Raw genomic sequence first — 23,370 nt, forward strand, 5'->3', positions numbered from 1 at the left:
TTTCAACGCTCGGCTAATTACAAAATTCAAGGTGTTAAAAGAGAAATGCAGTGAAACAGAGATCTAATAGACGAAATTCATTGGCGAAATTTTATCAATTAAATTCTTGTAATCTCATCCGTCTGACTGCGAATTTCGTGTCACGTTGATCATACATATCTGGTTACTTTTGACAATAGTGATCTATTATTGTTTTTATTCTCCGAGGTTGGATCTTGCCAATTTAGGACATCAATAAAATTTCAAAATTAAAATCGAGATAAAATATTTGATCATAAATAAGCTAATGCTGTTCGTTAATTACTCGCGTAGATATTTAGCGGCCCAATAATTTATTTGTGTCACGCATGACTATTGACATTTTTCGAGGCAGAACGTTTCGTACGAAAAGACCTCTTTGTTTTCCATTCGCAGTCAACTGCCAAAACCAAATTTCTATGTACACGAGATTGGCCACATTTTCCCTCTATCGACAGTAATCATCGTAGGTCCACGAATATGCACTCCATGAGCCCATCGCTTGAACGGAGGGGAAGGAGAAGCAACCCAAGACACGTACGACCGGTTTAGATCGCGAACTTTTAATTAGAAGAGGGAACAGCGAGGGTGTCAGTGAAAAGTGAGCTAGCTGTGTGTCACCTCAGTTGGAATTTGTCGTTGCTCCTTTCTTCGAGGAAACGTTTGACAAGGATCACACAGTTTATCGGAAATTCTTTCGCTGAAATTTTACGATCCTCTTGTCCATTTTTCTTTTCATTATCACCGACAACACACCACTATAATGACTTATCCCTTGTCGGGGATTTAACCAGCGGCTTCCTTACGCCCAACTCGCTCCGCTCGAAACTTGGAACAGAAATCTCGAAGAAATGACTCCGGGATCTTCTGCAGGGCTCGTTTAGCGAGTACTCGGATGCGTGATTGGAATTTCTCAGAAAATTTCTTCACCAAATTAAATCTGGAATTGATTTTCGAAGAAATTTGTGCGATTTAATTCCTGCTAATAATCTTTCGTAGTTAATATAGGACCAGTTTATAAGGACTTTTATCTATACATGAATATCAACCGTGAAGCGGTATTTTTTTTAATTTGCTAATATACATCGTGTTATATATGTTCTTTTTTTTCGATGTACCATCGAGAGAACAATATCCTGACGTTGATTGACAGACTTTAAATCAACGAAACGCTGGACATCGATGCATCAGAGATATGTTCGATTTTATTATTCTCATGATTGTCCTTTCCTGTATGAGCAAAACGAAATTGACGAATTGACACGCCACTTCAAAATCAGCGTAACAAGTATTATAAAATAAACAGCGATCAAAATGAGAATGGAGATTGGGTCTGTGTCGAAATTATCGTTTTTTCTTTTACTTTTTTCTTTTTTGTGCTCTTTTTATACTATGTTCTTATTAAGCAGATCTTTCTTTTTATTGGTAAATTCCCTTCGTTGTCCGTGTGGTGAAACTTGAAAACTAGAAGAGTAGAAATGCTCAATGACGCAAACCATTCTTTCCCGTGAATTATGCCATCGATCGTAGTTTACGATTGCATTCAATATTTCAACTGAAAACATTGAAATTAATAGAAATGACGTCTCCAACCACCTTGCTAATTATCACTCGGTTCTAACGGAGAACTCTTTACGCGCGATGGCAGAATGGTTGGGTATCTATTTGTAATGAGCGTTTCGATTTTCCGTTAGAATGCCTCTAAAAGGAGGTAATAAAACGGCTTTTTTTATGACGTGCGCACCACACCGGCTGAAGTTCCTCTACGTTACTGTTGCATCCACAACGAATAACAGCCTACCTTCAAATTACTTTTGAAACTATTGCCTGAACCCTGCCTTCACAACCCATCTTCTAAACATTTTAATTAAAATTCGTTAAGAAGAACTAATATTTCATCGTGAAAAAGAAAGAAATAGGACGTGGAAGAATCGAAAGTATAGGGAAATTATACTCAAATCTCCGCCGACTTTTTTCTTATGAGACAATTTAATATGATACGCTGTAAATATTTCCAATACGATAATTTATTGATTGTTAATTAAAGTTGGTTATAATATAGCACACTTAGTAGATTATATCAGTGGTTTATGTCTAATGAGATAGAAAGTACAACGCAATATAACGTTGAATAAACGGTATTAATGAGAAAGATAAATTAAATATATCACGCCTTTTTCGCTTGCATTTAATAGCTGTGCATTTATATGTCTGAGTTCTTTTCAAGATCAAACTTTCTCAAACGACGTGCAAACAACTACTTGAAAAATATCTCCCTCTTACACTTGGAGTGTTTCAGTCCGACTAATGACGGTCTGTTCTACTTAACCCATCAGTATTTCGCGAAATCAGTGAAATAGCTGTGAGGTGTCAATATACATATTTACGTTAGGAATATTATTTAAAAGTTGTACGTAATTTCCATTAGGAAGCTTGGTTTTATTTGGTTCTTCTCTTTTACGTTTTTACTGAAATTCTTACGTTTACAGTATCTACATATTACAATTGTAAAACACGCATGATATCACCATTCCCAATAGAGATAAATAAAAATTGTATATGACGTATTCACCTTTGTATAGACGGATATCTATTATTTTACATATTCCATGATATTTCAATGAATATCTCGTGAAAAAAACTGAATACAAAGGTATACAGACTCTTATTTTAAACGAAATTCAAGGGTTTTACTCCAGTCACGTAGTACCGAGCGAATGCAGTACCCACACTTGTGAATACAGTTTCGCAAATTACAACAGCGTCGAACGACAGACCTGTCGATAGATTTTCCCCAATTTAAAGGAACGAAGAAGAAGAGGGAATTTCATGGAATACCGGCCGACAGTTGAATGCCTCTCACGCATATGCATTCCCAAGCTGAAGTGCGCGCCCGAATATTTGAACCGCAATTCGAAATATTGGCCAGCGAACTTTCGAATAATTAATCGTTCGAAAATTTCATCTTCCCTTAGCCGGCCGTGGCTGAATACCAAACCTGTGATTAATCTTATTGCCTCGATGCGATCGATGAAAGCGAGAAGAGCCCCGAGGTATATTCATTCAGTGTACTTTTTATGTTCCACTTTTAGAAAACTGCGTACTAACTGCGCGAAATGATCTATCGTTGTTCAGAACTAATTATTTTGTGGCGGCACTCGACAAGCCAAATACCACCACTCGACACTAACTAGTGTCGGACGACGGCAGCGCAGTGGTTAGTGCCCTAGGTTTCCAACGTTCGGGGCCCCTATTTTTCTTCCACGCATCAAAATAGAAGAATAATTAGCAGTAACAGCCGGCAACTACAACTATCACGGACAACATATACCACCTCAAATTGGTGACCTCAACGTGATCGACAGCGAAAAGAGGTGCGACCGTGATAGCACTACCGAGACTTCCATCATCGCAAATCTAAACCTATGGCAATCTGGATCCTACCGCCACGACGAACACGGGACGGCCCTTCCATCTTCAGCAAACCTCGACACCTCACCTCCGATCGACGCGCAAATCAGGTGACAGGATACGAGACGATGACCAAGCCAGGAGTAATGTAGCCATCGCAAAGTTCATGGGCAATCACCTGGTGGTCACTAATTAGTCGACATTAACTAGTGTCGGACGATTAGTGTCGGCAGCGACATCTACAGCCCCTAGCAACAATTACTCCGGACGAGGACCAGCAACATAATTATCACGGATTGTACACCTCAATTTTAACGCAGAACTTCGCGGCAAAGGGAAGTGTATTGGCTGTTAACGGAATTTTCAACCATTCGCAATTTGTTTGAGACAATGCTATAACACTTCGTACACTGCCAATTTTTCTTGCTGAATCTTATCAGTCAGTAAATCCAAACGACGCGTTTCTCTTTGCCTTTCGCTAAGTTGCTCGCGTAGGGGGGTAGCAATTCGAGTAAGCTTTGATACTCAACACGACGTATATCAACAGTAATGTACAGTCGCTCACAAAAATCTGTGTATACCAATCGAATTTTCTAAACGCCAACTTATTAAAAGAAACCAAAAACGCTTTTGTTACAGAATTGAAAGATCACGAAGATCTTGAGACGAAGATACTGCTAAGAATAATAGGAAGCGAATAAGGAAAAAGACGAGTATTTTTTGTTTAATTTACATGCATATATATATTAGGTAGATGATACATTTACATTGTACATGTGAATGTGTGTGTAAGCGTCAGAGGGCGTCCAGGTCAGAGTTGAGACGAAAGGCGGTTGGAAGCCGTTAGAAGAATCTAGAGGAGTCGGTTGACAACAAGCGTGCGTGCAAGAAGGTTGTCGAGGTCTTTAGAGCGTAATATATATGTATAGCTGTTGTGTGTGAATAAAGTAAGCTATTTGTATTTCCGAATCTTCTATATACCTTAACAATATAATAAACATAATAAAATCTAAATAGTCTAGTGGCACATGAGTCATCGAAAGATTTGAATCAGGAGTGCCTCATATTGTTGTGCCTTGGAGCGTCAACGTTGTTTTGGTTTCCTAGGTTCAAAGGTAAACGAACTCCGGTCAAAATATTATCACTGTTATTGGTAATCGTCAACCGGAATTACGTTCGATCTTTTTATAATAACAACTATAGTTATAAATAATCGAACGTGCTCTCTAGGAATCAGTATAATCAAACAGTCAGTTTTTATAGCGAATCAGCATAGAGAACCTTACAGTCGAATAGCGAACGATGATGAGCGACGACTACGACCGGCATACAATATCTCTGTACTTGTATTTAAAGTGATTTTAATAAACGTTGACTATTAAAATTTTACCACTCGTCTCTTTAATAAACTGACACATATATTAATACCACCTCATAGTAACTACATGTACAGTGGCTCATAAAAGTATTCGAACGCTTACATATGCAAACTTGAATGGCCGAAATAATGTACATTAAAATAATTTGCTTAGACAAGCAGATGTCAATAGGAAGATGGAAGTCTTAAGATTATGTCAGTAAAATTTGAAAAGGATTTAACAACGTAGGTAGGAGTTATGATACATTTATGTTGAAGTGATCATCACTTCTAAGAAAAATCTACATCTGGTCTTTTTAGTTTTCTCAAGCACTGAAGCCATCGACAACGTATAGACAAAAGACTGGGACAAGGACCCACCATAATCATAAACTTTTGGTTTATGGATGGTCTTTGGAACAATCCTTAAAGGTATGTAATAAGGATGCGTAGACATCTGGATGCCATCTTGCCTTCGGTGCATGTAGTATCGGCAAAATTTAGGTATAAATTTTTCCTGATACTATTTATGTGGGGTAACTTAATGGGTCTTAGACTAAGGACAAGTAATGATGTTTTGGTTTAACAAGTAATATTCAATACAACGAACTGATTACAATATCGTCGTACGTCTTATTATCATACTCGGCTCTCAACTTCCCGATTCACACTCTCCGGCTTCTGCACTCACTCTCTCTGACTTTTCAACTAACACTGTATTTCCCAACTAACTAATACCTCCTGGGCTAGCATCCCTTTGTCTTTTCTTAGCCCCACCACGCATGTGTTCCGCGAAGGCCCGTGGCCAGGGTCACGTAGGCCTTTTCCTTTTTTTTTTTTTTTTTTTTCTTTTTTTTTTTTTTTTTTTTTTTTACGTGGAGGAAATCCGCACGGACACCAGGTCGCTTCTGGGGGGGAGGGAGCGGAGTGGTAGTGCCGGACTCCAACCGACTAAAACCTCCACGATGACAGTCCCGGCTGCGATCGAAAGAGGCCCAGGAACCGGTTCGAGCGACACACCGAGCCTCTGCCACAGAATGCATCGTCTCCGGAACCGCCGTGCAAGGTAGTCTGGTTCCCCTACCAGACTGCTTGGCTGTCCTGAGGCGCTGATCTGTCAGCGCCTAAGTTTGACCCCCACCGGAGGGAGCAGCGGCCCTGGAGCGCCTTGTCCATGCATACCCGCGGCGTCTGCCCCGTCCCCGCCGGTCGATCCTTTCGAGGTGGGATCTCCGCACCCTCGCTCTCTCCGCTGCCACCTTTCGAAGCATAACCTGCTCACAGAAGGAGGTCACGGCCCTCCTCCCTCTCTCGCTCGCCAACAGTGCCGCGAGGACCGCCGGCGGCGAGAGGTCCCAACCGATTTCCATGATGAGATCGCGGAGCGGCCGCGCCCACGCCGGACAGAACTCCAACGTGTGCTGCGCCGAATCCACGTTCGCATCGCAGTGGTGGCAACGCGCGTTGCCTGATTCGGTGCAAGTATTCGCCAAGGCACCCATGCCCGGTGAGCACCAGCGTCACCCTGTAAGTCAGGGGGGGGGGCCGGCCCCGTCCAACCAAACGTCCCAGTTTGGAAGGACGGCCCCGAGGACCCTTAGCCCCGGCGCGCCCGCCCTCATGTCGAGGCTGGCATGTCATCTGTCGAACAGGGCCCGTCGAGCCCGAACCTCAACGTCGGCGCCCACCGGATCGACCCCGTCCGACAGACCCCGAGTGTGGAGGTAAATTTCGCGACACCTCAGTGCCTGCAGTTCGAACGGGGAGAACCCGGCGATCGCCGCCGCTGCCGAAATGGTACGGAAGCCCCTCACTATCCTGATGGCCACCGTCCTGTGCAACCACCTTCAGGAGACTGCGGCGGTTGACCATCAGGTCCTCTGCCCGCATCGGAGCTCCATAGAGGAGCCTCGATCGCACCACGCCGGCGTACAGCCGGCGCACTCCGACGCCGCGCCCGCCCAGCCGATGCAGCAAACGTCCTAACGCGTTCGCCGTCACCTCGACCGACGGTGCCAGGCGCTCGAAGTGAGCGCGGAAGGTCCAGTGACTGTCAAAGGTCAGGCCCAGGTATTTCATGCCGGTTTCGACCCCGATCTCAACCCCCTCCAACCTCAGGCGATAACCCGCTGGAGGCGTCCCGCGATCGGCCCTGCGGCAGAACCACATTGCCTCGGACTTCTCAGGGGACACCCTCAGCCCCAATCCCTTGATCGCGGTGACCATGCGGGCCATAGCCAGTTTCGCCAGTCGGACGGTTCCGCCCCACGCCGCGCCCCAGACCAGCACCAACGTGTCTTCGGCGTAGCACGCCAGCGCCGAGTCCGGAGGCATCGGCACTCGAAGTACCGCGTCGTACGCGATGTTCCATAGCAGCGGACCTAGCACGGAGCCCTGCGGGACCCCGCGGTACACCGCCCTCTCAATCACCCCCCCCCGCCACGGACGGTATAGGTGATGCTTCGGTCCCAGAGAAATGCGCGGACCACACCCCGTAGATACGCGGGTACCCGATGAAACTCGAGGGCCCGGCACATCCTGTCCCAGGGGATGCTGTTGAAGGCGATGACCACGTCCTGCGACACGGCCAACGCCATGTAACCGCGCCGTTCAGCCCCCTCAACCAAGGAGCGGACACGGGCTACAGCGTCAGCCGTAGACCGTCCCCTCCGGAAGCCAAACTGGCTGTCGTGCAGCCCGGGAACATTCCGGGACAGGTGCGACTCGAGACGGGCCGTCACCACTCTGTCCAATAGTTTACCAGCCCCGTCCAAAAGGCACACCGGCCGATAGGCAGAAGGCGAGTTCAGAGAGCGTCCTGGCTTCGGCAGCAAGACCATTCGTGCCTCTTTCCACAAGACAGGGGAATTCGCCCCGAGACAGGCATCTGTCAAATAGACGCATTAATCTCGGGGACAAGACCCCGGCGACGTCCTTCCACAGGCGGGTCGGGACCCGGAGCTTTCTGTGCTCCGATCTTCCCGACAGCCGCGGCCAATTCTTCCTCGGCGACCCTCGATTCCGGGCTCCAACTTCCCGCGGGGTCCCGTGATTTTTCTTCCGACGGATGAGGTTCCTACTCCCCCTCATTGGTGAACTTGCTATTCTCTTCGTCCGTCGCTCCAGGGAACAGGGTGTCGACAACCTCCTTCAGGAACCGAGGATCCATGCTCTCCGTTGTGGAAGGCGCCCATGGACGGAGTTTATTCAGTACCATCTTATAAGGGCGCCCCCAGGGGTCGGCGTCGAGGCTGGCCAGAAGCTCGCCCCACGCCCGCCTCTTCGCGGATCCCGGACCGTGGTATACACGAGTCGCAGATCGCATGCAAGTCGCGCCTCAGTCGGGTTGCTCCCGCCTCCGCGTCCTCGTCGGTCGGAGATTCCTCCGACCAGGCGACGGCTATAGCGGCCGCCGCCATGAAGTCCTGGTCGCGGTGGGTCGCCGCCCACCGCGGGAATTCTCTTCTCCTTCCCGGTGGGCCAGTTAGTCCGCTCGCATCGAGCGAAGGGTCGCCCATCGCACCCCTAACCGCCACCTCCATCAAAATGTAGAGGTGGTCCGAGAGGGTCTCCTCCGGGGACACGCCCCATCCGGAAACACGGCGGGAAGCGACTGGGCTTGCCCACGTGAGGTGCACTATGGACTCGCCCCGCCACGCTACGCACGTGCTGGTCGACCCTCGGTTCATAAGCCGGAGGTCGAGCCCCACGCCGCTGAGTGAGCGTTGAAGTCCCCGAGGACCAGTGACGGACGTCTCACGCAAGCCGCGAGCCCGTCCAGGAAGGAGGCGTACTCCGTCCGGCTGATGTTGGGCGACACGTATACTGCCATCACGGCTAGGTCGCCCCATTTCGCGGCCACGAAGCCCCGTCCCCGCTCGATCACCGAGCAGGAAGGGCTTCCCGCGCTCCCGTTCCAGAATATGGCAACCGAGCCGATTAGGTCCCCCGCGCCCCGTGACGCGTTGGGGATGCTGTATGGCTCAGCCACCGCTGCCAGACCTGTTGAAGTGGTCACTACTTCTAGGAAAACTCCACATCTGGTCTTTTTAGCTTTCTCAAGCGCTGAAGCCATCGACAGCACATAGACAAAAGAATAGCAGGGAGGCAGACCATAAACAGTAGACAGGCGACGTTGGCTTCGGGGTTCTCAGTTATAAAGTAACACTGCTAGCGTGCGGATCTGGACCAGCTCAAATTGTATTCCTGTATTCCACTATCAAGTCAAATATATATTTTGTATCTTACACTTTAACCACGCGTTTTTTCTCTCTTTATATACTGAATAACCTCAACAAGACCAATCCGTCGCTCCACCAGGCTCTGGAACATTAAGTCCTGGGCCCGGCGGGCTCGGTTAAGATTGCACTGCAGGAGCAGTTGTCCTCCTCCTCGTTTTCCGCTTACATAGGGGAAGGCTCCGTTTCCATAGCCTCCTCCGGGCCGTTCCCCTCGCAGTCGATGCATCCGACTTCTCTATCCTCTTTTCTGGCCTTCCAGGAGCCAGTAGGCGGCGGTGTCGTTTTCTTCCTCGTTGCCGCGCCACCGCCATCGCCTGGAACGATCCTTGCCACCTGTGCGGCCCTCTTCTTACGGGCCAGCGGTTTGCATGCCGGCGATCCCAGGTCCGTGCACACCCGACACTTAGGTGCTCGCGCCGAGCAGTCCCTGGCACGATGTCCTTCTGCCTCGCATCGATAGCAGCGCTCCAACCGGTCGACCGCCGATTTGCAGTCCCTGCACATGTGATCCGACTCCATGCACCTGAAGCACTGGAACTGACGCGCCGGGAAAGGGGTAGCCCTCGCCGTTGACCAACCTATATTGATCTTACCTTCCGATCGGGTGTCCCCTCCTCTGTTGATTTTCCTGGCCGCTGTCAGCGGGCAGCGTAGCTACACTGACCCGTGGCCCCGAGGAGCGTAGCGTATGGGACCCACACTGACCTCGTCGACGCGGCAGCCCCCGGCCTCGGCAACGGCGGCCGCCAGTCCGGTCATTCTTAATTCGGCTGTCCTACGCGGCGCGGATACCTTGGCGGGTAATTCCTTCAGCGTGGCCGCCATCCGCTCGACCAGTTGGGATGCTTTTCTCCCAGCGTCCTAGCCTGAGATCTCGAACAGCATTGCCCCCGTGATTGCCTTCCTGAGTCTCAGCTCCTTGATGTCAAGTTCGGAGAGCTTAATTTCCCTCCTCACTATTGACATCGCCTCTCTGTACGTGAAACCCGAGCCGTCCCTCACGGTGAGCGATACCGCGGCACATCGTGGGGGTCGGGGAAGGCCGAGTATTTTCTCCTCGTGCGTGTCCCGTCCACCGGCGGTACGTCCCTTGCTTTTCGTGACGGTCCGCGCTCCGTCACCACCTCCCGCTCCCCGCATGGATTCTCGCCCTGTGCGAGGACGCACCGGGGGCCGAGCGGCTACCACGTAGGCCTTTTCTACGATATTATTCACTTGAAGGACCGACAACACATTGATGGACCCGATGGCGTCTCGGCTCTTGCGACATTGTTTATGGTTCGGCCGATATCTTAGGCCTTTTGTCCACGATACTACATTTATAATTTGTAATTTATTTACAATAAATTAGTTATACAGAATTAATTAGACAGAAAACAATGATTGTTTAATTTGAATAAGTGTACCAATCTTACTCTAATTCGACCACTCTCGCAACTGGACGATGCTAACAACTCAATCTCTCAGCTACGCTAGTAACTCACCTAACTCCACAACACTAACCACTCAATCTCTTAACAACGCTAACAACTCTCGCAACACGACAACGCTAACAACTCTACTCTTCGACTCCTCGATTAACTCTGACCTCTCGACTCACTCTCACTTTTCGATCAACCGCTCAACGCTTCTCGGTCAACCGCTCCTTAGGTCTCGCTGGTTTGTTGATTCTTCATCGCACTTCGATCCCTTTGGAGTTGATTGACCAGCCTTACACGCTCGGTTCAGCCTGGCCATCAGCACTGACCTCGCACCAGATATTGGCAAATTCAAACGTGCGAGCTTACTTCTCAGCTCCTCCAACGTCGGGCCCTCTTCACTTGACAATCGTTCATCTTCAACGTTTGCCATTTTTATCTTTCTTTATTGTAGTACAAATAGTTCCGTTAAACGCGTCGTTCTCTGTCTTGTTTCAATCCCGGCTGAGCCTCCATTTGTAGTATCTCTATGACATTGCTTTGGGGAGTTCAGTTATAAGGTAACACTGCTAGCGTGCGGATCTGGACCAGCTCAAACTATATTCATACTTGTAACTTCACTTCTCTAATAAATATATATTTTTCTACCTTACAATTTATCCGCGTGTTTCTCTCTTTATACATCGAATAACCTTAACAATTTATTAGAAACATGGATTGTAAGTGACTCACAAAAGTATTTGAACGCTACATATATTATTAAATTATTTAATATTAATATTTTGTTGGACCACCTTTAGCAGCAATAGTGTGTCTTAATCGGCGTTTCATACTGTAAACCAATGATTCTGTAAAATTACACTCAACGGAGTTCCATATTTCTGTAATTTTATCTTTCAATACTTGCTTTGAGATTATCTGAAATTTATTTAATTTTTTCCCGATTTCAGCTCATAAATTTTCAATCGGATTTATGTCTGGACCTTGCGGTGAAGTAATTAACATGTGTGGTAACATGTATTATATACGATCCGTTCTTTCACAATTCTAGCAGTATGCTTAGGATCATTACCTTGTTGGAAGTGGAATTCTTCCAATAATCCTAATTTACGGGCACGTTCTAGGTTATTTTTTAAAATATTTAAATACTTACATTTATCAAGTATTCCATCAATAAATATCAAATTTCCGGTGCCACTGGCAGCCGTGCACCCCCACACCATGACCGAGCCACCTCCGTGTTTCACTGTTTAATGTAAATGTTGCATTTCCAATTCCGTATTTGGTTTTCTCCACACATAATTTTGACCATCTGAGTCAAAAACGTTAAACTTTGACTCGACCGAAAAGTTGACTTTGTCCCAAAAAGAATTATCTTTATTAATATAGGTTTTTACAAAAGCCAATCATTTTTTATGATTTACCGCATTAATATATGGCTTCTTTCGTGGTACTCTGCCATGAAAATCATAGTTTCGTAAGATTCGTCGATATAGTTCCGGGTGAACTTCTTTATGAAACATATCAGCTACCATACTTGCGAGTTGAGGAGCGGCTATAGTAGAATTCTTTTTTAATTCGTGACTGATAACTTTCTTCTTTCTTTCAGTCAATTTCTTTGGTCGACCTGATCGAGCTTTGTTTGCAAGTGTTCCCACATTCTTTGACTTTTTTATGATATAATGTATTGTGGACTTACTTCTGTTCACAATTCCGGCAATCTCGTTATATGATTTGCCATCCTCATGTAATCGGAATATTATTTCTCCTTCACACTTTTTTGTTTCAGACTCTTTTGTACTCATTTTAAATACTATTGTGCACACTTTTACGTTACTGTTACTGAAACGATATTCTAATAACAACTGAACGTACCAATATTTTCATTTAGCAATGATGTTTACATTCGGTGCAAAGGAAGATGAAAAATTATCAACAATGTTACAGCGTTCGAATACTTTTGTGAGACACTTGTCATGAATTTTTCTAATAAATATATCATAACTCCTGTCTATATTATTGAATCGTTTCCAAATTTTATTGATGTAATCTTGAGACTTTCCTGTCACTATAGATACTAAATTGTTTTAACAAATTAGTTTAGTACACCTCATTTTATTAATTGAAATATATAAGTGTAAACGTTAGAATACTTTCATGAGCTACTGTATATGGTATAGATAAGCTAACAAACGGAAATAGTGAAATTTTCACATCCAGTAATTAAACTTTGTACAGTGAAGGGAAATTAACAATATATCCTAGTACAATCGCCGAAAGATGATTCCACGAATTCAAATAAAGCAGTCTGGTCCCATAAATAATAAATGATGTTAATTCCTAGCGAGCGACCGCTTGATCAAAGGAACGTGTACAAAATTTCCTTTACATTAATAGAAATAGGAAGTACATCGTTATTTGACAATGAGCTTACAAAGATATCACGAATCTCATTCGTTCAAGCAGTTTCTTTGATTTCGGATGTGAAATTTGAAATTCAAATGAACTATCTTCGTATTCTATGATTATAAAGCTAGACAAGATAGCAGAATCTAGCGAATTTAAAAATAAGCCTATGTACCAGATAGTTGAAATGTCATTGCTTTGTGACTAGTAGAAATATGATACGAAGCAAAACCTATAAGATTTGTACGTTTCACCAAGCAGAAGTAATTTTTCAAATTGCCACAAGAGTTGTAAAAGAACCAAACAACGAGAAAGATGTAAGATATAAAATATAATATAATATGTAAAGTATAAAGTATAAAACAAACTAAGCTGTGTGAAGAACCTTGCATGATCCGTCTCGTTATAAAGTATGAAAAACAGCAACAAACTTTTCATCGTTATTTCTTTTAAAGTTGTTGATATTCAGTAATCATCTTTAATTTAATTTCTGGTAGCGCGTTTTCCTTTCGATACCTATACTATGGTTCAATACAATTCATTGCGATAAATATTACTTCTAATACACGCTAAAAGTAGCAGCGGCGATCCTAAAAAGTATCGTACTATTGAATGAATTAAATTCGAAGCAGTTCCTGGGGATAAAGGAGGATCCCGTATTTGAGTTTTGGAGTTTCAAGAAAGCTTTGTGATCGTCTTCAAATCGGGACAGGTTAAAGGAGGGAACGTGCGCCCAGGATCCCGCATATTTTCGCCTTTAGATATTTCCGGTGACCTGTCTCCGGTGTATAATCTTGAGAAAATTTGGATTTTGCGTTGAACGAATTTCTTTCACTTCGAGCCGGCAGTATTTCACTGGGATATAACGCTGCCGGGCGTTCCGGAAGATTAACCTCGTGAGTTTAAATCGTGGCCATGCTCGAATTAAACCTTCGTCGAATGATTTCTCATCGCACGGCCATCAGTGTAATCGTTTTTAAGAAGTCACTCGTGAAAATTAACCAGCGACGTTGTCACGGTCAAATATATCGGGTTTTCATTAACCGTGTTTGTAAGCGTTCACAAAGTTTGTTAATTTGTAATTGGAGGGATGGAAAGTTCAACGCATCATCGCGTTGTTAAAAAATTTCAAACAGACGTTTCTCCGAAAATTGACCCTTTATTGTTCTAACTTGCTAATATAACCACGATTTTGCAACTTGCACGTTAAACCATCATTGGCTTGGAACGACGAAGAGTACATGAGCTATTATCACACATTTCCTTTTCATCTACAGTTTTATCAAAATGACACCATTACTTTCTAGATAATTGCTTATACGACAATATAAAAAAATAAATTCTTCTTTTAATAAGATTCGCAAATAACAACTGAAATACCGTTGACTAGCAAAGCAACAAATCTCGTAGAAAGCTTGGTCCCTTGAAACTTACTGCTCTTCGTGTCCCTATGAAAATACAAAGTTTTAAGGTATCGAGCTATAGATTGGCTCCTGAAGATGTTCGAAACTTTGTATATTATTGCATAAGACATCTGGCAACGGTAAGTCTGAATGGATCAAGTGCAATCAATTCGTTAAGAAGTTGCAAATGCACGGGCATGTTTTCAAGTTCCTTAAGGATGGGGGAGAGAAGCTGCGTCCGATGCAGAAGCACGAAATTCAAGTTCACACAATCACAGCTCTTTACTGGCTGCTATATCGTGCTTAAAGTTCCTCTTAAACTCTAAACATAAGTTTGAAACAAGTTCAGAAGGGGGTTCTCGATCGAATGGAAGTGCCGTGAGCAGATTTCGTTCTCTAGAATTAACTCGGAACTGGCTGGAACGAGATAAGATTTATTTGTACTTTAATTTATTGCAATGTTGGCGTTGCGAGCTCGCGAGCCGTCAAACGAGAAACATTTAATCAGCTAACATTGAGAAGCGAAGAAAAATATCATCTACTCCTATCTCACGTGCTCGAATACTCGCTAGAAAGATTCCCCAAGTTAATCTTTTCTGTCTAAATATTCAGTCTAAACTTTCGGAAAAAATATTGAGTACACTGATGTGACTGGAAGAGCGCTATATATTAGAAATATTTGCCCAATAACGGAGCACTGAATTCGAACAAATTGAATTATTGCTTCTAGTTTTATTATAGGGATTTTACGAACAACGAATCCGATGCTGGAACGTGTATAGATTCTCAAGTAGACAACTTTGAAAGTGGCAGCTAGCTTTCGTTCAATTATCTATATAACATTATTAAACGAATTACTCTCAATACTATGTCGTTGCATCTGCCTACAAGAAGAAGATGCAGGAAAATAGAAGGAAGAAATTAAAATAATGCCACTGGATTCGGGATTTTAATACCACTTAGCGAAGTATTATTTCAGCTAAAACTCATTTGTAGCCGTGACACACTTATTTCATCCTCACTTACTTTGCGAGCATTAATTGTTTAACTTGTTGCTCACTTATGTACGATATTTCAGCTTTTTCAAGTATGAAGCCTGGTAAGGGGGCAAAAAGAGAAACAGGGACTCGGAAGAGAAAAACATACGGTTACAAGTTACAAGACTTTTACGTTTCCCCGGGGAAATTGCCATGTTAATTCCACTTTCTTTGTCCAGAAGGTCTCTAAAATAAAAATTAATATTTGAACCATCTGGCGGAAACGCAAGATCAGCGACAGTTCTGCGCTTACCCTACAATTTGTACGCGGCATTTACGAGTTTCCTTTAATGTCTATTGCAATAAACGAAAGAGTAAAATATTAATAAAAAATTTGCATACTCTTGGGATGAATTATTAACAATAACAGTCATGTAAAGGAGAAATAAAGCTCTATATATTGTTAATTACTTGAATAAAAATGTTTCAAAGTTTCAACACGTTCGTCATTTAAAAACAAACGAAAGGAATAAGAAAAGGAATTGTGTATCATAGAACACAGAAATTACAAAATAGTTGTGACGCACGAAAGAAATCTACAGGTGTTAACGAAAACCACGAGTAACAAAGTGGTGGTTACAAGAAAAAGTATAGCGGGCGTAGAAAGGTAAGGGGAGAGAAAACACGAACACATTCTCGTAGAACAAGTGTAACTTCTAGTTAGACACGAGAGATCAACCGGCGGTTTCGCCACTCAAGTTCGGGGTCGGCGACGAAGTAAATTCTCCTTACCTCTTAATCATGGTGATTCTGTTTCAAAAAGGTTAAACGTTTCTCTAACAATAAGAATACTTTGCTGGATACGTTTTGCCCGTGAACACATACATCGTTAATATAAATCACACGATAAGGATTTGAGCCATATCATTACGGCGTCTAATCGTACGTTTCATAAAACATCACAACTTAGCGCTATTTCTTGTATTAAAAGTTCTCTTATCAAAAAAAAAATCATAAAAAAGAAATGTTTCTTTGGGGGTTTTCAGAAGTAAAAGTTTCCAAGTAGTTGCGCCTTTAATTTTTCTTTGTTGAGCCGTGAGTGAAAAGCTAAAATACGTTCTAAGTGACGAGAAATTAAAGTATGGTAAAGAGAAAGGCAAAAGTACGAAGTTAAGGAAAATTCTTTTTATTTATACATATATTCATTTTCTTCGGATCAAATCTAAAACAGAATTATGTCGAACAAGAACGCAAAACGGACATATGTGTGCGTTTCTAAACTCGCCAAAGTATGTGCAAGTAGAATGTAGCTAAAATAAGTTTGGTGAATTCGACACGACATTTTAATAGAAAATGAGCTAGTAGCATGCTTCAAGCAACTCGGAATTCATTTTGACGGAATCGACTTCTCTAAATATAATTCGTAACAGTCTGGTACATTACTGGCAAACGCCACCTGCATTTCCCAACTTACAGAACCCATTAAAACTGTAAATCAGTTGGCATTCCTATGTATCCGGTGACCAGAACTTGAGATATATAAGGCAGAAGGTTCAGAGAACTAACTTCCCATCGCCTACACAATAAATTGAAATTCAAATCTACGATGCTGTACACATACGTGGATTCAAATGCGAGCGTGATTTACGGGGTGTACGTAGTGCAAATTTTGCCCCATTTTACGGATTTCCGAGATCCAATGCATCTGTACAATGAAATTTCCGTGATTTGTTCTATTTTCCTATCAAACTATTTCGCGTTGCCATCAAATGTAATTTATTCATATCTATGACTTTATAAGATCGATCTTTCATCCCACCTTCTTCCAAACTCGAAAGTTTTGCGATACTTTTCAGTAGTTTGGATTTATTATTCATCCCATTGATTATAGTTGGCTCTATGATGGTTCCCATTTTATGCGTCTCGTGTTGGCTCGAATAATCAGTGGCTGTTTATTATGTAAGATTCAATTTCTATAGCCAAGCGTGCAACACGCGTTTTAATTATAATTTCTATCATTGTTCTTTTGTAACCTGACAAAATACGACGGTATATAGAATATATCTGATATTGTCTTTCTTGTATAATATTTGCTTTAACGTAACAGTGTTAACGACGAATATTCGTCAATTTATAGCATTATCATACAATAATTGAATCGGAGGGTACCGTTTGCACTTGTCTGATTAACTCTTCGTCATGGGCAATTATCGGCAAGGCGTTGCTACGACATCCGCGATGACAGTAACTGAAACACAGTTCGCCAGCTCGGGGGACTAATTTGATAGTGACATCGACTATTGACAGGACATCTTCATCGACTCTCAAGTTAGAATTACTCCCTCTAGAACCTAGTCCATTGATATTATGTATCTACCTACGAAAGATCTCGATCACACTTAAAGAGACTTAAAGTTGCAGATCCTTTAAAATTTAAGCGAATTTCATCTTTTAACTGATTTATTGTTTCTGACATTGTGCGACCGAAGAATTCCTTAGCCTCGCTTGTTTCGAAATTTAATCAGAAAGTCGCGACTTCCGTAAGAATATTAAATGGTCTGTTAACACTCTACATAAAAATTATTCTACGAAACAGTTTAAAATCGGAATATTCGATCGATGAAGAAATTACGTAATGCGCTATCTATCTAGGAGAATGTTACACATACCTTTATACGGCGATTAATCAGGGCGAAAAGCTTAAACTATCTTAACAATCGAAGACGGATCGCTTTTCACAGAATGGAGGTTGCTACGTCCTTTGATCGCCCTGTGATCATAGCCGAACACGTAAATTGACCACGCGACGTTATGGCATTCTCCAAATGACTACTACGACACGTTATGCCATTGCTCGACTGTTACATGAATGTACATACTACTCTAGCTTCTCACCCTCGACAGTCTGACAAACGATGCATTCTGACCTACAAAGCTTTAAGAAGCATCTATGTATTTTGTACACAGCACATTTGTCAACGATCTCTTTTCCTTTTCTTCGATACTTTCTCACGCTTTCTAGGAAGCATTAATAAAATTCTAATAATTGTTTTTGCGCACTTCTCAACACGATCAAAATAACAAAAAATCATGGTTTAGTGAACATCGATTAGAATTCGAAAACGCCAATCGTTTGAGAACACCAAGCGTTTGTAAATTCTATTCCTAAAGCAAGTTTAAATTTTGTAAGAAACTAAAGTCCTACCAAAGTCCTAAACTATAATATTATTTCTCAGTTACATAACATATTCCTCTATTTGTTTTTAAATTTCTTATATTCCTTAAATATTTTTGTATGCAGATGAAAATATCTGGAAACGAAACTATCAACGAAGAAGTTTTACGTCAAAATAATATCGATTCGAGAGATATGTCCCACATGTATCGCATATAATTCTCGAAGAGACCTCCGAACCTTTGAAATTTTTAAGACGCATTTTCGAAGAATTTTCAGTTCCAAGAGAAGTATAGTGGGACTACGGCGCACGCAGTAAGAAGATATTCTCAGAGACGATTTCGTTACAGTATATATATTCAGGTGTAGTATAACTTAGAGACGCGGCACAGTAAAGACGAATTTGCGATTCATGTTCCCACAGGAGTTTCTGAGGATTCGAGTCGCAAATTCCTTGCAAAGTCGCCTTGGTAGCTTTGTCAAGCGATGTCCATTGATTTGGAAATTACATACCACCCTGACTACGTTTCTATATTTTAAAATTGCCAGGGACCGTGCTATTTGTACGAAACCTTGTCCGATTTGTTACAAATTCCCACTTTTAACACATTGTTGACCGTTAATTTTACTGAGAATTTATCTCATGTCACCGACTATTATTTTGTAATCGGATGTGCAATTTTATTTATTATTCAACTTTTAATATTTCTTTTTCGTATGATAAACAATGTAACAATCAGCTACGTGTAATAGTAAACAACAGCTTTTGCAAATATATCTAGTTTCGCTGCGTTTTCCTTTTGAAGAGCGAACTCTACAAGCTCTAGTCTAGATTTGTTCTTCTACCAGTGAATATTTTTTCTAAGACGTGGTCCCTTAGTTGTCCGGAAAGTCTGAAGGGTGTATCATTATAAGCAGCTGTTTTAGAAATTCGAGAAGCGTCAGGTGCAATGCTGCATTCTTTGGAATCCACAGTTATCCATTCTCTAGCTACTTCCAAAAGAAAGTAGAAATTTTCTGTATCTTGTTTTATTTTTTGGCAGATGGGTACAGTACATTTTATATGCATTGAAGAAGGTACAGTTTATCAAAAAAGATGCTAATTTTTTTGGATCACTTTAAAGTTTTTCGTAAAATACTGCTGTTCGCCAAATACTGATCTGCACGATCTACTCCTTTCATGTGCTTATTGTATTGTAATATGCACATATATTGTAATATGTAATATGGAATAATTTTTTTTCAATTTCCACTTCATCGACGCAACTTGATGGGTCTTATAAGCGAGAGACACAGCTTGAGGTATGCCGACCAATAATTGCACTGTATAATCTCCAACAACGCACTGAGAAAACGACGCTGATGCGAAAAAAGCGCATCACGAGTTTACTCGTAGCCGGTCGGCAACGTTTGGGCATGGAGACACAAGTTAACGAGTTAATTGTGACCGGTCAACAATGTGTTAATAAGATAAAAGATTACTATACTCATATTTTGAACATTTATAACTCCAAGTTCATTGAATAATTCCTTGATTTTCAGAAGTGCCAAATTCATCAAAATATACTGTATTGTGCGCGCGTGGATATCTGTATGTGCTTCAATAATAGGAACATCCTCGAGATCGATACGCAATGCGTATCGGTAAAATATAAATTCCTCTTAACCGGAAGGATAATAATTTGGGTCACGGCAAATCTAGGAAGGAGTACACGTGTCAAGTAGCGATATCAAGATTCTCTTGTACATGTTACAGAGCTTGTGGGCGGTGATTGAAATGACCGCAATGCTCTGCGGCAATGTTCAGTTCGCTAGAACAGATTCTGATCGTTCTCTCCGTTCTGTTCCATAAAATCGGAATAATCTGAATAAGTTTTACTCTAGAAGACGGACATAAATCAAACTTTCTAGTAGCCCCCTGAATATATCTTTGCAGAATCAAATCAAATAACCGATAACAAAATCGTACAATAGAGAACTTCCCTTCACGAATAAATTTCCAATGTTATTCCAGATACAATCGTACATGATTGCTGCACTATAACGAGCGAAAATTTTACTTTCTTTCCTGTATGGATGATTGTAAGAAGTTTTAATCTTTTTAGAATTTATTCGTCTCCTCATCGCACACCTTTTCCCACGATAAATTAAACAGGTTAAAGAATCTGAAATTCTCCCTGAGCGGTCGCGAATAAATTTCAGGGTATTACTTCGGTATAAATAACGTTTGTTTCTCGCTTTTTCGCGAACGGAAGAACCTTATTCATTTACATCCGCAGCCAGAAATAGCATCGTACGATTTCCTTCTCCAACGCTGCCAAAAAATCAGGAAAAGCACAGGAAACGTAGCAAAAGACAAACGAGTTTTTCGTCAGTCAAACATCCTACCAGCTAAGGCAATTCTGACCTATTCGTGTTGCTATGTCGTGGTCAAAGTTCTTTCTTTTCTCTCTCTCTCTCCCCATCCGAAGATAAACGTCTAGTGATGTTGAAGCTATAATCTTCTTAAACTTTCAAGACTTTGCCTTGAAAAGCATGAAAATTTCGAAAAACAACGGAGAAAACGAAAAAAGGCCAAGACCCATTGCCAGATTGCAAGTACGAGAAAATGAGAATGAGGGGGAGGAACGAGGTCATAAAGAAAACATCAAGGAATTTTTAGTAAAGCGATAGAAATTTCATTTATCCTTTCTATTCCGTCGACTTACATCAAATACATATTGATTTGACATCGAAATTGTCATATGGGGCGTAACGTGCCTTCGCGGATTGAAAAATAATTTACTGTATGATTCGATAAAAAAGTAAGATATTACGAGCTTGTGTGTCCATGGAAAATTACATTTTAAGTTTAATACAATTCCTTTAGTAACTCGGAAAATTCTAAATCGATAAAAACGTTACAGCGTCAATGAAAAGTTCTAAATAGACTGTAAATATGCAGGAAGCGCAATGCACAACCGCAAGGATTTAGAGGACTTTTCGAATGATTTCCACGAGCTGTTTGAAAGAGGTGAGAGCAGACGATAAGATCCAATTATCGAAAAACAGTTTATCACACGGTCGAGCAAAAGGATAAGCTCGAAACTAACCTTCCAGTACCATTCTTGAAAATGGAAGTAGACTGGAGAAACGTCCGGTTGTCACCGTGTGCGACGTTGAGAAGCAAGATGAAGAAAATTGTTGCCTTTGTGATATATGATGCAAAGACACGCTGGAAAATCGTTTTAAATTAGATATTAGAAAAAATCAGAAATAGAAAAACATAGATAATTCGTGTATGATTTAAAGTATAAGCACATTTTATCATTCTCGACTGATCATTAATCGGCTAACGAAAATAAATAGGATAAAGCATACTGAGTTCGTGAGGTAATTATAAAGAGGTATCGATCAAATTAATAATGATACCAAAGCATTCAGTTAAAATCGACTAACAAGATGAACAAAGTTTGTCTAATTTATTAAATATCAAGACTTACTATACTAATCTACCTCAGTTATAGCACATAGCTCTTAAGCTACGTCAAGCTACGTTAAGCTACGTTCCTGTTTAAGCACTTAGTATTATCGAAAGTTATAGAGTAGTTTATGTTAGCAAAAGTTTGAAACCGCTGCAAGATTCTCATCATCGATGAAAATTCTTTTCCATTTGCTCCCACATATCAATGCTTCCACTTAAACCAATTATCTTCGGATTAAAAGACACATCTATTACGTGGTAAAGCCTTGTCGTCCTTAATTTTCTCTAACGTTACTATACACGAAAGAGCTTAAGGTCAATTTAAGTCTGGTCTAACATTATCACAAATACCGATCCGGCGGTAAACCAAACGCTAAATCGAGCTTAAGTTTTGTTCGACCATTCCATAATCCAACCTAATAGACACTGTTTGTTTCGATTCAATCATTCGTATGATGTCATTTTTGAACTGTGCGACTACTGTGAATATTTCCTTCCCGGTCCCAACTACTTACTTTTGTGACTTTTTAGAGTTTACCCTGGAGCAGTGGTAGAAAATAATCTATACCCCCATGGACTTCCCTTCGGTAATATCATACTAACGTGAAATCCACTGTGATGAAATTGGGAGTTTTTCTAAAAAAACTTCTGTAAAAATAATTTTACCACAGGGGATTGCTTATAGATTGTAGGAGAAATTATAACAATTTGAAAATGTTTCAGGGAATGAGAAATTTGAAAAATAGATCACAAAGTAAGTAGAAAAATAACGTAGATTACCAAGAAAAGGATTTCACCAGTGACTCTGGAAGTTTCAGATCGCCGTTTTCTCAGATTACTGTTAATTCAGTCGTCCAGACATCTCCAACATGTATCTAAGCTTTAACGAATTGATCGATTTTATGAACACACTATATGGCGGCGTCTAGTTGTTTCTTTCGATTGGCGCAGCGTTCACAAATCCAACAAGATCCAAATCATAAATCGGTACGAAACTCGATAAATGATTACAAGATAATTGTCAAAGCCTGCAGCCACGAGCGAAGCTATTTTTCGCCATTATTAATGACCAGCCGAGATTTTCTTTCCTTCTCATCACTGGTCAAGAATAAAGACAGAGTTAGCCAATTTATTGCGTTTTATTAATTGCCTCGACCTAGTTAGTAATCCCGACCGAGCTCGATAAATAAGCTAACAAGTAACGAAGACGTTTCCTATCCGAAAAGTAGAGAGCTTCTGCGTCACAAAATAATTAGTTTTATTTCTTCTCTCGCAAATACTTTTAAAATCGACGTCAAAGGCAGGAAGAAAAACGTGTTCGTTAAGGAAATTCTGAGCAGATTGTGTTTGTTACAGCGAATAGAGAAGCAACGGTGCAAAATAGATTTCTCTTGTTTCTCTTAAATGAAAAAAATAGGATTAAGTTTCAAAAACAGTTGTTTAAAACGACCCCCTTTAGTTCTGTTGTTTCAGGGTTTTGCTACAAAATCTGCTTTTCTAA

General features: G+C 41.7%; 1 protein-coding gene across 3 annotated transcripts in view; it reads left to right on the top strand.

Moving 5' to 3' along the window:
- Positions 1–23,370, top strand: part of LOC100649796 (neuronal acetylcholine receptor subunit alpha-7) — a 176,403-nt gene that overhangs the window by 94,718 nt on the left and 58,315 nt on the right. The gene's annotated exons all lie outside the window — the stretch shown is intronic.

This window comes from Bombus terrestris, chromosome 14 (assembly GCF_910591885.1).
Source record: "Bombus terrestris chromosome 14, iyBomTerr1.2, whole genome shotgun sequence".
Taxonomy (NCBI): Eukaryota; Metazoa; Arthropoda; class Insecta; order Hymenoptera; family Apidae; genus Bombus; species Bombus terrestris.